Source organism: Parasteatoda tepidariorum, chromosome 3 (genome assembly GCF_043381705.1).
Source record: "Parasteatoda tepidariorum isolate YZ-2023 chromosome 3, CAS_Ptep_4.0, whole genome shotgun sequence".
NCBI lineage: Eukaryota > Metazoa > Arthropoda > Arachnida > Araneae > Theridiidae > Parasteatoda > Parasteatoda tepidariorum.
The window spans coordinates 62,497,637-62,513,706 of record NC_092206.1 but is presented as its reverse complement, the minus strand read 5'-3'; the positions used below and the strand labels follow the sequence as shown (position 1 = coordinate 62,513,706).

The window sequence follows — 16,070 nt, the reverse complement described above, 5'->3', positions numbered from 1 at the left end:
ATATATATATATGAAGCTTGCCAGGTTCATAGATTATGAATCACGTTTCTCAGAATTGAAGAAAGGCTGATATCGTTGGGAGTGATGGTTTTGCTTATTGATTTTGGCGTGCGTAAAATTTCACAATTTTTCAGTTTTGTTCAAGTTATTGCAATTATTACCTTCCATACTAGGCATTCCTAAACATAGACGTTATAGAATAGAATCCGAAATAATTAGAACACTATTTACGTTCCACTGATATTTATAATTAGTTTGATTGAAAATTTTTAAAAAAGTGCAAAATTCATGCTTTGTATATGAAATTTGTTTGACCATGAAATAACTCTATGTCAAGATAGTGATTTCAGTATACTTAATGAAGTATACAATCAGCAACGTATACCAAATTAAATATATTAACTGTGTACTACTAACAACTTTAACTGAGAATTTTTTATTGTAACAAAACCAATGGATGGAACACGACATTAAAATTGTTTCTTCAAAGTTGCAATTCTTTATAAGGTTGCTTAGACATAGTTATAAATTGAAAATCAAGAACTATAGGAGAGAGGAGGGTTAGTGTTTACATGAGACTAAAGTGAACATTTTGAATATTTCTTTTCATTTATTAGTTAAATTTTCTCTGTAAGATATCGTAAATTGACAACACTGTTGTACACTTCCATGTGTAGTTGCATTATCACACTGTCAATGCTTAAATAGAAATTTGTTAAACTAAAGTTTTTATACTGTAAAAGTAACTTTTAAAATTTCTCTTTATTCTTTTATTAACATAATCTATTTTTAGAATTCCAACTGAAGGTGATAATATGTTATAAATGATACTGTTTTTTACCTATTTTGATATTAACTTTTGCTCTATATAATTTTAATTAATCAACATTTGAAATAAATAAACATATGCCTTCGTGGGGTAAATATACATACATGGTGGTGGGTCTAGTGAGGGCATGGGGCTTAAGTGGACTTTTTCTTTAATGAGTTAGCAACTTAAGTTTAGTGTGGACAAAAGTGAGGCTAAAAAAAGCAAATAAAAGTGTGTTCAGTTAGTGTGGACACACACACTAATTTCTTTCAAAAAATGTTATTGCAGGAAGTCTAGATATAAACTAGACTGCAATAAAACGTCCAAAGTATTGTTAAAGGAAGTTTGTAATTAAAAATTGTATTTAATAAAGTTTTTTGACAAATTTGTTACAGTGTCCTCACTATCCCCCTCTCCCTTACGAGACTATAAATGCTTAAATTGATTTTGATATTGGGTTTAATTACGAACTGCTTATGTTCAAAATTTTTAACGTGTTAATAATTTCAATTAAATAAAACGTTTTTTACTCGTTTCATTTAATATGATGCTTCTCTTCAATTTATTTATAAAATATCCTCGAAATAATAACAAAGCAAAAAATTAAAATAATTAAGAGACCCGAAACTGATTCACCTTTCGCTCGATTAACGTTATCTTTGTTTTCTTTCAGTAGAAAAATGCATATTCTTCAAACGCAACATAAAATTAAACAGATAAGGAATATTTTTAAAATTTTGTTTATTGTCTTTAAATATTTTGATAGCTTAATGCATTAATAAGCTTTGTTATGTTTTAAAATTCCCCTTATTATGGCTGAGAATGTCTTAAATATTCTTGTAATCCCATACAATATGTATTTAAAGATATCTATCTATTTAGATATCAACAATATCTATTTAAGTAGTAAGTAATAAGATTTGGGAAAATATAATAATAAATTATTATCTAATGTTTGCAAACTCGAATTTTTTCTAAAATTGAAATAATAAGTTATTGAAAATTAAAACTAGAATATGCTAATAAAGCTAAAGAATGTTAGTTACTCATGACCAGTTACGTAATAGAGTTAATTTACTTTTTTCTTCAGATTGCTGATTTCAGTAAGTTTTGCAACTGAAAGATTTAATTATGATTTGCTTTAATTTGTCCCTTTTATTTAAAAATTTAAGTTGCATGAGATTTAAAAAAAAACACAATAATTTTGGAAGGGAATTGTTTTCTGGATTTGTTTTTCATTCGGTATTTAAAAAAAAATGATTATTTTAATATTTTTAAGTTGAACTTTTTATTTTGAAAAAAAAAACATTTCTGTAATTTTTTTAAAATAAAAACTGACTTTTTCATAGCCAATTCGGTTTAATTACTGAATTTAATCTGTATGTAATATAATGAGTTGAAAGAAGTAATGATTTATTTAATTTATGGCTATCATTCATGGTGAATTAAGTTAGTTTATTTAACATTTTTTATCTAGCAAGCTGAATAATATTATTTAAACGATAAGTTCGAACTTATCATTTATGATAATTGACTCTCATAACTTTTATCTTCTTCTTTCTAATGACGGTGTTGATTTGCATTTCAGATAAGCATATAATTGATTTTTCAAAACTTTTATCATCAATAAAATCGATTGGAACTTTTCATTGGTTTTTGGAGATTGTAATAGAAGCTAATTATTTTCATAGTTTTAAAGAAAAATACTTTATTTTGAATATTTATTCCTAATGACTTAGTTTTAGTATATTTCAGTTCGTGTGTGTTGCGATATGCTGTACTAATTTCAAACAATAATTATTTCTTTATAGTTTTTTATATATCAGTAATTTTGTTTATTGCAACGAAAAATTTGATGTTATTATTTCCTAAATTAATTTCTATCATCTTTATATCCTTCATCATCTGCTGATTTTTCCTTTGAACTGTTAGAAATTTCTCGGAAAAAAAGATAAATAACAATTAATTTAATTTTTGCTCTGCCATATTCAGACAAAACAGTCAAATAACTGTAAATAAGACGGTAATCAAACTGTTAACTGGGAGGAAATTCGTTTATTAACTGCTTTTGCCTAATACGGTTAAACAACCAGAATTTTATCGCACCCAATGAAACCACTGAGTTGCTTGCATATTATAGTTAAGAAGACTATTCTGTCCGTCTCATGACCGACAGAACCGGGGTTTGAGTCTCAGCTCTGACACCACAATATTTCCTCCATTCACTTCAACTCATGAAAAGTTTCCAGTGTCCTGTACATCAAAATTTGCTTCTTGCACTCTCTAATAGTCAGTACCGAACGAAAAGGCTTGCTCTCATGTCAAGTTAAATTTTTTTTCCTTCAAGGATTTGAAACCATACTAGTTGTAAATGGTTTAAAAACCGTACATTTTGTACTTATGTTTTTTTTAAAAACCATACTCGTTTTAAACGGTGACAAACCCCTAAAGGTGAAAAAGGACTTTCGAGTAAATTTTACGGTTAATTGGATGGGTAGACTGCTGCCAGTTATTTTACCGTAATTTTAGAAGGAAAATTCTAACAGTTTAGCTCGGCTTTAACCCTGTTCCGCACCCCCCATACGGGGCATACAGGGAATACTACTGAATGATCAGTTTAGGCGAAATCTTCAATTTTCATTCCAAGAAGTCTTTTAAAAAACTCTTCAATTCCTTTGTTTATTTTCTTTTGGTTCCAGTTTCTTTTAAAACGAGTTTTTATAATACAAAAAATTCTTTGAAATAAAGATAATTTAAATAATAAAAAATGCGTTTTGAACTAAAAAAATAAAATTTATTAAGGAATGCAACAAATTATTGATGCCAATGATAATTAATTCTGGTAAGCTACTAATTAAAGTAAAATAATAAGCTATGTACTAAGGAACAAAATTAATGAAGAAATGGTACTAACTCGTTTAAGAGGGCGTAAAAAATTGTCCAAGTATTACTGACGTCAATGATCCCTTTGTCAACCACAGCAAGGTAGCTGGTGCAAAGTGAGGATAAAGCAAACCTGTTGTGCTTATTCCAGTGATTTAAGAAACGAGGCCAAAGAAGGTTGAGACGGAGGAAAAACGGAGAATCAGGGAAAAGTGAATATAGACAACTTTTTCGGCGTATTTATTTTGTTTTGTTTTATTACCGTCGTTGAACAGCCGACCCGATTGTGGGCTTACAACTACCAATATTTAACTCCGTAGCCTTGTAAATTTAAACCCAATACAGAAGACAAGGGAACTTCTGGATCAAGTACTTAGAAAAATTAGACTTTGTGGAAGACTTTTTGATGGAAATAACCCGTATTTGTGTTACATGGAGAGAAAAACTACGAAAACCTCCCACGGATAGCCTGACGACAAGGGAATTCTACCCATGACTCTAACCATACGTTCATTCAACACATGACTATCCCCAATATGCTATACTGCAAAAAATAGAAAATAAAAAAAGAAAAAAAAAGAAAAGTCCCGTAAAATTTGCGGATTAAAACTGGAAACTGGTTTTGCAAAATTTACAAAGTAAATCCGCTGCCGAAATGGTGTTTTACCTCATAAAAACAAGTTTTCTCCATAAAAATTACGACGAAAATCCCAGGTCAGAATGGTTTTTAACTTACCAAAAAATTTTTTTCCGTGAGGTGACGAAGAAAATCTGTAGTCGCAAACTGTTTTTTATCATACAAAATAAACATTTATCGGTAAAAGTAAAACTGCAGTCACAACGAAGTTTTACCGTATGGAAACAAGTTTTTTTCCTGTGAAAGTTACAAAATAAATCTATACTTGCATCAAAATACGGATATTTAAGCCATGACTATGATTGGTTCTAGCCGGGAACAGAAAACATGACCAGTCATCGCCATGATTGAAACCTAAATCTATCCCATGATGCCACAACGGCTCTAGTGTTTTATTATGAAGAAAAATCTGAAAATGTCTATATCCTAGAAGTCTTACATATTGGAATTTTTCTTAGGTATAAAAAATTTTAAAACTATAGTGGCTGGCCCACCTTTATAAAATTTTTTGGCAACTTAACTTATCAAAAGGCTATATCTAAAGAAAGATAATATTCGGATAGAGAAACAATTTGACAATAAAGTCGAATCACAGTTTTAATAGAGAGTTTTTGCAAAGCATTTGTCCTGCTTGATCTTACGAACTTCATTTTCTACTACTTGGCGACACCTTTAAGAAACATTCGCGCATGCGTTGTGAGGTTCAAATGTTGTTAGCGTTCGAGTTTTTCCATGTATATTACGTATGTTATGTTAAATTTTTTTTATGTATGTTATGTTTAAAGCTGTAAAATGTTTGCAGAAAATTTAGAAAAAGTATAAAAAAATATGCGCAAAATGATTTGAGGAAAGGTAAAGTTATCGTACAGTAAGGAAAACTAAAATTTGAAATAACGGTTTTAAACCGTTTATATGATAAAAGGGAAAAACCATTTTGTCAACAGAACAGCTTCAGTGTGGGCATCAAATTCATTTGAGATAAAAACTCTAAAAAAAAAATCTATCATAAAATTGCACTTAATGTTTTTAATATTTTTTTTACCATGAATTACTTTTCAAAACATTTTTGAAGCAAAGAACTTATTGTTAAAACAGAAAAGTGTTCTTTGAAAAAAATATAAAATGACTACCTTTTTCCCCCTCTGAAAACAATGTCTTAAGTTATCATTATTATTCTGTTCACTTTGTTTATTTTTTTCATCAGTCATAAAAAATTGAATACGCAGTCATGAATGTTTGAAGACTATAAATGCTTAATATCAGCAAAGACAAATGTTGATATTGCATAGATAAGAGCTCTGCTTTTAACTTTTTACTATGTATAGAGCAACACTTTACACCAGTGTTTCCCAAAGTGTGGTACGCGTACTCCCAGGGGTACGGGAACAGTTTAGTGGGGGTACGCGTTCTCATGCGAAATATCTAGCAGCAAACGGAAATTTCAAAAAATTTTATTTAAAAATAAAGCTAGCCATGAAAATTAATGATTACATATTTTACTATTGGCTATTTATTGCAGAGTTAACAGTTAAAAATGAGTGGTAAAAACAGTCAGTTGTAATTTTTATCTTTTGAGCAATTTTCTTATTGTAAAAAATGCATTCATTTTTTAATTGGTGGTACACAGCGTTACAAAAAATTAAGAAAGGGTACACAAAAGTCATAAGTTTGGGAAACACTGCTTTACACGAATTAATATATTTTTTTAAAAAGTTTACTAGATGGCATTAGACTCTAAATGAAGTACCAGTAGATGAATAATCATATGGTAAGTAATAGTTATCTTCAAAGTAAACCAAATAATAGTGTATTGCATTTAATTTACTAGTGTTTAGAATAAAAAGATGACATACATAATACTGTCCAAATTATTATGATAATTTGAATTTTCACCTCTTATTGCAAGGTAACTAAAGGCATTTGCTAAGAAATAACACTTTCATTGTGTTATGAATAATACCTGAAAACAATTTCATCTTGCCTTATTCATGAATTGAGATTTCAAATCTGAAATTAATTTCGCTCCTAAAACTATAAATTGTTTTAAATGACATTTTTAGTCTACTTTTGTTGAAATGTACAAGTTTAAAAGCGTTATATATAACAAGAGGTCGAGTAAATATAGCGGAAAACTTCTTAGGAAGTTAGGGGACATCACCAGGATTAAAATTGCATATGGACCCGTGTCCTGAAATGCCGTCATACGTGGCTAGGGGCGCTTCCGCTATTTTGACCTGTTCAAATGCACATGAAGAAACAGTTCATAAAAAGGAAGCGGCCCTAGCGATGCATGATGACTTTTCCGAGTATGGGTTCCTATACAATTTTAATCCTGGTGATGTGTCCTAAATCCCCTAGAAGCTTGCCGCGACATTTACGCGACCTCTTGTTATATATAACAAATTTAGTTTTGTGCACTTTGGCAAAAAATAAACAAAATTTGCATATAAAAAAGAAATTTCATTTAAAAAAAGAAAACTGCAGCGTGGAGAGAGAAAACTATTGCAGATTTCAGATAAGCGATAGGAAAGTATCTAAAATCTGTTAAAAAATTTCATGCAAAAGAAAAATAAATTGCTTCCCCAGCGTAATTTTGAGCTTGAAACAAATAATATTTGATATTGCACAAAAAAATAATTTTTTTCAAAATTTGATTTCTTTAAAAATAAAATATTACATATTTATTTTATTATTCAGAGTTTTAAAATCTATCTAACTTATTATAATATCTTAAATTGAATTTTCATTGATTTTATCCTTATTTTCCTAAATAAATATGTACACCTTTAAATATGAACTTTTATGTTACTTTCAGTTAACTGAAAATTCTGATTAAAGACAAAACTGCCTAAAAAATAAAAAATAAATACTACTGGGTAAAATATAAACTCAAAAACTATTTATTTGCTAAAATGTTTTGCTAGGTTAAATTTTTAAATTCACATTTTAAAGGTCAATGGATTTTTTCAGCAATTTTATTTACCAAATTAAAATGATATATATAATGGGGGGGTGCGTAAACATAGCGACAAACTTCTGGGGGAGTTAGGATACATGATCAGGATAAATTTTTTTATAAGAACCTAGCATTCCATATATCGGAACCCATAGCCGGAATAACGGCACACGCGCTTCCTTATTATGACCTATTTAGAAGTACACGAGGAAATAATTCATAACAGAGAAGCGTCCCTAGCGGCTTATGATGACATTTACAAGCATTGGATTCTATGCCATTTTAATCCTGATGATGAGAACTCCACATGAAGTTTTCTGAAATATTTGCGCAACCCTCTAACATACATAACGTTTTTAAACTTCTACATTTCGACCAAAAAAAGAAGACTAAAAATATAATTAAAAAAACTGTATCTCGGAGTAAGAAACAGAATGCAGATTTTAAATGAGCGATACGAAAGTATTTAAGATCTATTAAACAATCTCATAAAAAATGTTACCAAGTATTATTTTCAAAATTCTCCTATACATGTTTAGTGATTATCTGTGACTTCAAAGCAAAAGTTTAAATTGTTTGTTCCCGATTTTTTAATTTTCAACAGTAATGCAACTGTAATTTCCTTTTCATTCAGTTATGCACAAGAAGTTCTGATTCGGAACACAAAGAGAGTTAAACTATTTTGATTGTTGCTACGGAAACATGCTTAAAACTTATCGATTCATAAGTTTAATCATTAATTTTGGTTTAAAAAAGTGATGATCGTTGTTGCCAAAAATGCGGATTCAATAAAATAATGAATGAAAATATGTTCTACAAGCTTCAAAATTTTTTTCCTTATTGTAAAACAAAAATAAATGTTAAGAAAGAACTATAAAACTATCTGCATTGTAAGATACAAAATATGATTCAGTTAGAATTGTGCTTGATAGATTTTATACTTTTCCTGTTGTATTAGTATTTTCATTTTTAGTTTTAAGGATTTTAACTTGTTACTATTTTTTTAATTATTTGTTTCACCTACTTAAGAAAGAAATTTAGGTTTTTATATTTTTGTTCCGGTAAATTTCATTTTTCAGATTCTCCTTGCTTTACAATATTCAACTATAATTCATTTATTTTCATAAAACAGTATTTGAATCAATCATTATATAAATGTAGTATCAATCATTATATAAAATATTCTGTAAAGACCACTTTTAATATATATTTTTGAAATCCTCTGCAAAGAAGAAAAAAATTTATGTAGAATGAGGTTTTTAAATTAAGGCTTCAGCGCAATAAATATCGATACCGCTATCGAAATCTTGCGATTTACTTCTCAGAATTATGGTCTATAGCCGTTTAAATTCGTTTGGTTGCCAGAGAAATTTTGTCCAATGGTGAACATTAGAAACATCTTCAACTCCCATCTCGTAATCAAACTGGTTTTTGGTGTTTTTCATTCTATCATCCTCACTAGTGATTTAGCAGCCTTCGATAGCGTTCTTCTATTTCTCTCGCTTAAATATTAAATAATTTCGCTTAAATGTTGTAACAAGGATTCTAAAAGCATACATTAAAAGGGATGATTGTGCTGCATTCCGTAAAAACTAATATAATGACAAACAGCTTTTAGTTCTTTCTCTTACAACACTTTTTCAGTTTTAAAAAATTGTATATTTTGTTTAGTGGATTACAGCTTAATTAACAAATATTTTGTATATACAAGTAAAAAGTCCCAAATAATCCCAAAAATCTTGTGCGGTAAGACAAAAATGAACAGATCGAAATTAACAGTCGTAGATATATTTTAAGTGCTCTAAAATAGGGTGAATGAGAAGTTTCTACTTATTTTCAACTTATGTTTCTTCTCATTCGCGTCAGACAAGTCTTGAAAATGGGTGCCTATTTTTGAGTGCTTGACACATGTCGACTGTTATTTCCAATCTGTATATTTTTGAAGCGAATGAAGTTTTTTTTGATTAAGTAATAGTAATAAATCAATTTAAATAGATTATATTTCAGCATTTCAGTTTAAAATAAAGTTCTATATTATGATGTGATTTATTATTATGGTTTTATCACTTTTATATAATAATATATGTATGTTTCATTTTCTTAAAAGACAAACCGCACATAAGCACAAGCTTTTTATATAATCAGAACCTAAGTATATTAGAAACCACTACATTGAAAGAAGTAAAAATAAATGAAGTGAAAATAAACAGTATTGCACATTAATATTTGTAGCATTTCGAAGCAAATGTCCTTCTTAACAACTCAAAGTGGTTCAGATTATTGATTAACCAGTGCGAGGCATAAAAATATAAGTAAATTGAAGCTATCTGTCTTTTTTAATGTATTATTCCATTGATAAATGATTAAAATATAATTTATGACATAACTTTATAATAATTGAAACTAAAGGGAAAGTGAAGTAAAGTGCAAGAAAGTTAAATTAATTTGAAATGGAACATGCTATGTATTAGTAGTGCTATGCGTTTTAAAAATATTTTATATTTAGGGTATATTTTGTTTGGTAAAATTTACATTAAAAAATGATTTTATAATCTGTGATAAAATTTGGTAAATATGGTCATGATATCAAAGATCATGGCATAAAAACCATTTATTCGATTAAATTTATATATGAGTTATGTATTTTTTTACTAAATGTGTGTTAATAAAAACTGTTTTCAAAACCAGAATGGTTTGAATCAAAGAATACCGTATATTTTGGTTTTTATTACTAGAAATATGTTGTTGTTTTTTTGCCAGAAATGTCACTACCGTACAGTACGTTAATTTTACCAGAATTTTTTCTCCCTCCTCTAGTATTTAACTGTTTTAAGTACATTTTCGTATTTTTTTTAATAAATTTAGTGAAAGTCTTTTTAGGAAAATTCTTTAAGAATGACAAAGAAATTTTGTGTCACAATTCCCTTAAACGTTTGATGTCATACCGATAATAATCAACGAAAAAAAAAAAGACTAGTCATNCCATGTTGTTGTTGTTTTTTTACCAGAAATGTCACTACCGTACTGTACGTTAATTTTACCAGAATTTTTTTACCCCTCCTCTAGTATTTAACTGTTTTAAGTACATTTTCGTATTTTTTTAATAAGTTTAGTGAAAGTCTTTTTAGGAAAATTCTTTAAGAATGACAAAGAAATTTTGTGTCACAATTCCCTTAAACGTTTGATGTCATACCGATAATAATCAACGAAAAAAAAAAGATTAGTCATTAATATTAAATTCACGACTATAGGTTAATGAACGACAAATCGTTGTTACTAAATATACGCAGATCCAAAAAATAAAGCAAAGAAAAAACTATTTATACTTTATAAGAACTTTACATGTACCTTTCGTATCCCGGAAAATAAATTTCCTCACAAGAGCAAGTCGAAACAACGATTGTTACCTTTAATGTTCAAGTGACCTTGCTAAGATTCAACAGGAATTGTACAGCAATATGAAAACAAACAGTCATAACATGATTTCATTGCATGCTAAAATTTCAAAATGTGTTTTATTTATTTACTTAGAACACTTTAAAGAGGTAAATATTTTACTTTATCTTAAATAGTATTGATTGTACTAGATTAATTCTTCATGTTAAAATAAAGAATGTTTTTTAAGTAGTAATATTTATTTAAAGGAAAAAAGTGAAACATATTTGTAAGTTAAGCTGTTAAGTATATTATTTTTCGTTATTTTTTTGCTTTGAAGGTGAACAAAGCATCTGTTAAATGATCGTTGCGCCTTCGAAATAACATTTCATTTTAAATTACATGCTACTTTTGCGCTTGTGTGTGAAATGTTATAATTAATAATACTCGCAAATTAAAAGAGTTACATGAAAATAACTTTTATAAGTATTACAAGTTGCTTGTTGTAATGTTAAAATTTTCTTGTATTATTTTTTATTTTTAGATGATATGGTATCTATTAAAAGAATGAAATCAATCACATTCAAAATTTATAAAGCGCTCTTGTAAATAACAACTGACATTTATAAAAATACTGGAAGGTTCCACTGCCGGTTTGCTGCGTTAACCATGTTTCCTCTATATCCATCAGTGTTTTTTTTTTCTTCTTAAAATTGATATTTTCCCGAAAAACAAATTATGTACTTTTTTTTTTTACTGCAATGTGTTTTTTTCCTTTTTATTTAGTAGAGATTAAATTAATCCTTTACGGTATAAACACTAAGAATTAAATTAAAGCAATTAAGGTTCATATTTTGTTTCATTTATCGAAATCAAGCTCATAATTTACTAATTAATGACTGTTTTGACAATTTATGTTCACATTGCATTAGTCTTTCACCTGTGTCGAAGCTTTGGAACGTGAAATGAGGCCATCTATCGGCAAACTTAAAAACTAATTTTTTCTTTCTTCTTTTTTAATTTAAGAAAATATTTCAAATAAAGCATTCCTAAAGAGATTTTCTTTTTTTACCGAAATATTATATTTCCAAGATAACTCTAAAGAATATCTTTAAAATTTATGAAGACTATGTTGTGTATTTAAAAAGACCTTTTGGACCTTTTTGTACCGAGAACGTAACCAGTTAATCAAATGAGAAGATTAAGAGTTTATTTAGCTGTAATAAATAAAACTGAATTTTTTTGCATTTTTGAAATACTTAACAATAATAATTAAAATTGCTTTTAGATTTTTTAAAAATGTTACTTATTATCTATCTCTTCTGAAGAAATATATTTATATTCAGGTTTAAAATTATTCAAAATGATCAAATCCATTTTATCCATAGCTGGGTGATTCTCGCGAAATATGTCTACTGACAATTTACTGTCTCTTGCTTCAAGATCTAATACCATACTTCTAAAAGAACTTTTTTTTTAAATTTTAATAAATGGCATTGCTGTTAGTATTTTAAAATGATCTTGTGCTAGCATTGGCTGTTTTGTATATTTAAAAATTTTAATTGAATTTCAAAATGTCATTTTCCTGGTATGTCACAAAAAATATTTCCTATAATAACTAGCTTCAAAACATCCCATACATTTTTCAATATGTAATTTTTTTTATCTCAACCGTTGTTAGCATTTTTAGAATGTATGCGGAGGGTATTATTTACATAAACTTTGCTAAAAATAATCTTTTCTGTCAATAATTTGTTCGTCACAAGAAAATCTGTCATTTTCTTGGCTACTTTTATTTAGTGATTTATAACCAAAATAGATAGCTCCAGGAATCAATATCTTATGTTAATCAATTATCTTATGTTGGATTGATTAGAATACCACCCTATCTGAACATGTCTTATTGCATGAATACAGGGCCGTCTTAATAGCATGCAGGGCCCCGGGCACAGAAATGCTTTGGGACCTTATAACATCATACTACTTAAAATCGAACTGAAAAACTTCCCATACATTAAATAAAGCATTTTTAACACATGCACTAATTTGAACAAATTTAAATAAATTTTGATTACCCCAAAAAACTGAATCCACATAAAAACTTCATTAGAAAGTAGAAAATTAGATTTCGCTTGCCTTTTTAATTTATCTTGGGGATGAACTATTCAAATTATTGTTATTTGCATGATAATCAATCATTATTTGTAGGAAGAAAAACAAAATGCACACTTTATACAATAGAATATATTTATTTTAAAAAATATATAAGGCAATTTTGTTTTTTCTTAGTTTTTTCTAAATACAATTTATAAAAAGTAAGATTCTCAAGGGCCCCCCCCCCCCTGAGTGCTTAAGGCCCTCGGGCACTACCCGGGTATGCCCATGCGTAAAGACGGTACTGCATGAATAAAGTACCAACTTTCTGGTTCAAAACCTATTTCAAAAATTTTTTCAAGGTGAGTAGGTTTTTATGTTGTCATTTTCCTGGCTTTTTGAAATCATTAATAACATAAACTACATAGATTTACCTGAGTTATTTTAAAAAATCCGGTTGTTTTCTGCGGAATGTAAACATCTTAGGCCGAAATGTTAAATTAAAGTAAAGTTAAATGCTATATAATGGCAAATTATCATTATCTTGGCTGTCATTTTCCTGGCTTATGAATGCCAGGACATTGAAACAGTTACCAGAAATTTTTTTAAACAGTTTAATGTAAAGAGAGAAAGCAAATATTAACCTAATACCAAGTTTATGTAAGATTGTAATATGCTTAAATGTAATCAAAGTTATTTTTTTTTTAAAATTTAATGATTGATTATTATACACAATTTTATTCTGTACATATCAGCAACAAAAACATTTTTGATTCTTTCTACAGTGGATAAAAGAATTAATTTAAGCATTTCATGGTCTATCTAACGCGAAGGCTTAAGTTGAATTCTTACTATTAGCTTAAAATGACTGTTTCTTAAACTTCTGAGCTAATGTCATTTTCCTGGCATTCAAAATTTGGTGAATTTTTTTTTCTTGGGCAAATGTCAATAAACTACACTGCTGTCTGTAAGATATTAATAAATGTAACTAAATAAATATACGAAAAAAAATGTTAGATTATTTTGAAGACTTTAAATTTGAAGAAATTTTTTTTTCCGAATTGCCATGCTTCCAAAGAATAACCCAGCTACGTTTTCGATACCTGCAATGTTGCAATAATAAATTCTTTAATTGACTTATTTATCTTTCTATTTTTTAAATTAATCTTCCTTTTCCTTCTGCTGGAAAATAACTTTCTATTTTAGCTATCCAATCTTTCTTTGCAAGAGTTAAATTAAATTTTTTTATCAATATTTTTTTTGATAGTGCTTTCAAGTTTTATCTGAATTGCTGCTATTTCGTTGAATAAATTATGATATTTATGTATAGATCTTAAAATGTGATATAATTAAAAAAAAATTTTGATATATATTTCATTGGTTGCACATGAACGTGATGCGCTATTTAACTTATAACTCTTACTTCGGGAGCAAGCATAAGTTTATTTTATTGGAGTAGTAGGTTGCGGGGAATTTTATTTTAACAAAACTAATTAAAACGCTTTTTTAAGTGAATTATGCCTGTCATTAACTTCAAGACACCTTTGTGTTTGTGTATACGAAACATGGAAAACGCAGAGCATGCAAAATAACTTTCAGGTCATATTCGTGTGTCTGTTTCTTGTAAAATTACTTCAACTCATTTCTGTATCAAATATTACTCATAGATAGGATATAAATATTTTTAGCGCTTTAACCCAAAAGGAAATTTTTAAAGTAATGTTGCCAGTATAACATCCTATTATGCAAATTAGACATGCTGTTACACTGCATTATGGAAAAAAGTACTAGATTTTATTCTTATCTGATCATTGTATCGTAAGATCTATTTTTGATATAAAATTTTATTTCGTAATTTTTATAGTAATATTTATTTAAATACAGTGAATCAGCGATTTTACAGTAAATCAGTAAATATTATGGAATTTCAGACTTTTGTTCCATATTTTTTTTAAATGGATTTTACGGTAAAAAGTAACGGCATCGTAACAGTAACATTTACCGTAATTTGATTCGGAATTTTTTACAGTCTAGGGGAATCATTAGAAGTGTATCAGAAATATAAAAATTACAAACCAAAATAATTTGTACTCGTCGATTCTCGGCAATTGGAATAACATTAGATCCTAAGTAATGGATAAATTAACCAATAGAATGCCTCGAGTGAATGGGGTAGTGATTGCTTTTAAGGGAGATTACTGTGATTAAAAGTATATTTGAGACCAAATTCTGCTGATCATGCTAAATTGTAAAATGAAATATGTATATCTGTTTGATAAAAATATTGTTCTAATGCGAGAGTTAATTATTTTCCGTATCTTTTGGACTAACTAAAAAAAATTTAGTGTATTGAAAGTTAATGAGTTGTTAGATATATTTAAGTCTAAAAACTTCCTTATCTTATGCTTGGGTTGAAAAAAAATGATAAAATGACTTTTTTTGAAGCTCAGAAAACAAAATTGTATCATGTTACTAATTTTTTGTTTATAGTGAACACAAAACGATTCTTCTTGTAAATTGATTTGAATGATTTTAGCAATCACTTGAATATGATATACTTTTTTTTATTTAGAAGAATGCTGATAGAAGTAATAGATAAATAGTTTTCTGTCGGACTTTTTGTAGAAAAAAGAATGGTTTTAATTCTTATATAAACTCACGAAATCGACACGTGCTATCATTATGATATTAGAGGAATTTATAATTTTTTTTATCAATTTAAATACTTCTATTTAATCATCCTTGTTTCAACATCATCAGAAAGCAAATGAGATGCACATAACAAAACTATATTATAAAACCTATATTATCTGCCAATATTATCTGAGTCCTTGATAATATTAATCTAAAATGAGATAACCTACGACAGTAGAAGGCTTAAAAGGTAAACAAGAGATCCAAAGCTAGACTTTCTTAAAACTACATGATGTCAAACTTCTAGTCTCTAATAGTAAGTTTATTTGGAAGATATTTAAAGCAGGTAAATTTTTTTACTGTATTTACCATATTTGTAATCTGTATTATATTTCAAATAAACAGTTAAGACTCTAGTTAAATAACTGGTAGTAAGAACATGTTTATCGCTTCAAATTAATCTTAATTAATTCTTAAATACTGTTTTATTTATTAATTATTTTTTATTAAACTTTAATTAGATTTTAAATGTTTTGCTGCCATTTCTAAAATTTATTTCAGCTTTTTTGCACTAGCTGGTAACCATTACTATTAATAAGTAGCAAAATTGTCATATTTAAAAAGTCGAGTTTTTTATATTTTAAAATATGCAATTCAGTAATATTTACATTCGAAAGTAA

The 16,070-nt window shown here is 28.0% G+C and overlaps 1 protein-coding gene across 5 annotated transcripts in view; it reads left to right on the top strand.

The window, feature by feature from the left end:
- The window catches only part of LOC107449958 (proton-coupled folate transporter), a 103,032-nt gene that overhangs the window by 73,338 nt on the left and 13,624 nt on the right, over positions 1-16,070 (top strand). For 2 of the 5 annotated variants that reach the window (XM_043039447.2, XM_043039448.2), the window contains exon 1: positions 15,610-15,736. The exons of 2 other annotated variants lie outside the window; for them this stretch is intronic. The gene's annotated coding sequence lies outside the window, so the exon portion shown is untranslated. Of the gene's footprint in view, positions 1-10,694; positions 10,833-15,609; positions 15,737-16,070 lie in introns of those variants that run through there. One more of the 5 variants, XM_071178719.1, reaches the window with a different exon arrangement.